We start from the raw sequence: 1497 nt of genomic DNA on the forward strand, positions 1-1497 counted from the left end.
TCACTACATCGCATTTGCATCCAGTATATATATGCATTCATGCACCATAGAATTCCATTAAAAATAATACTGCATACAAGTAAAAATACATGTATACAAAATGTCAGTTTTTTTCTATAGGTGCATACATGTTAGTCCAGAAATTTCTTGTGAGAAGATTCTGCAGCAGCAAAGATGCATCAGATACCGTGCAGTGTATATTGCAAGTTTTCTCATTGAACTGCAAGATATAACAATATATAATACAAACTATGGTAACTAAATAAATCTTACCAGCATAGCTACAATAGAGGAGATGTACATGATTTATGCTGTGATAAAATAATTGTTGATATGTAATATGAGATAAACATATATGCACTTACCAACTATTGCACAACCGTGCCTAAGGGATGGGTGCATGGTATAACCATCTGATATGTTAGATCAGTTCCTTTTAGTAACCACAGTATAGTGGTAGCAAATTGTTTCATTTGCTAGTCTTGCAGTATTCGCTATATCAAGAAACAAAGATCGTAACTTGAACAATCTCCAATGTAATAAGCTAAAGCATTTACCTGTTTTACGGGGTGAGAGAAATATCAACCCACCTTCACAAGTGAACTATTTCACACAGCCTGTTTGCCCCCACCTCACCCCGTATCAGTGGTAGTCGGGGATTACACTGATAGGTGCATAACTCAAGGCAATACAGTATTTGTATTATAAATTAAAGCATAACAGTTAGACTCTGAAACATTGCATAATGCAAAGGTTCTGGGTTACCATTTGCATGGCTTGCCTTTCAAGTCAAAATCAGGATTTGCAATTAGAGAAGCTTTACATTTTTATTGCCTGGCCAAGGTGGGGATTTGCATCACTGAAAATTATAGTTCCCCACCTACCGGGTATACGTAAGTACTGACAATGTAAACCCCGACCATGTCTCGACCTGCAAACCCTAGGAATACTCAGGCTAGAAGGGAATTTGTATGGTCATGTGACATAATGAGCTAGTTTGAGTGGATTCTAGAAAGCACACACCTTTACTGTCTGAGTGAATTTCCTTAGCAAGTAATTTTTTCATCCCTAATAAATACAGAACAAGGCACATTTCACAAAATGTCTATGTTTCCAGATACATGTACATGATATATTGTTTTTCATTTACAGGCTTGTTCTGCCCGCTGCTGGATGAAAGATGAAAAGAAAAGCAGAAGCTGGTCAAAGATGTGTTTTTGTTACGTATGTACATTATACGTATACATATATTCATTGCACCCATCCTAAGGGATGGGTGCATGATATATTGTTTTTCATTTACAATATATCATGCACCCACCCATCCTAAGGGATGGGTGCATGATATATTGTTTTTCATTTACATTTACAGATATATTGCACCCATCCTAAGGGATGGGTGCATGATATATTGTTTTTCATTTACAGGCTCGTTCTGTTCGCTGCTGGATGAAAGATGAAAAGAAAAGCAGAAGCTGGTCAAAGATGTGTTTTTGT

General features: G+C 36.7%; 1 long non-coding RNA gene across 1 annotated transcript; it reads right to left on the reverse strand.

The window, feature by feature from the left end:
• LOC136237081 (uncharacterized) lies at positions 1-778 on the reverse strand. The gene is made up of 3 exons (XR_010692305.1): positions 366-778; positions 274-311; positions 1-220 (listed from the first exon to the last, which is right to left on the reverse strand). It is a non-coding gene; the product is annotated as an uncharacterized lncRNA (long non-coding RNA).
• Positions 779-1497: the final 719 nt, after the last annotated feature.

This window comes from Dysidea avara, chromosome 10 (genome assembly GCF_963678975.1).
Source record: "Dysidea avara chromosome 10, odDysAvar1.4, whole genome shotgun sequence".
Taxonomy (NCBI): Eukaryota; Metazoa; Porifera; class Demospongiae; order Dictyoceratida; family Dysideidae; genus Dysidea; species Dysidea avara.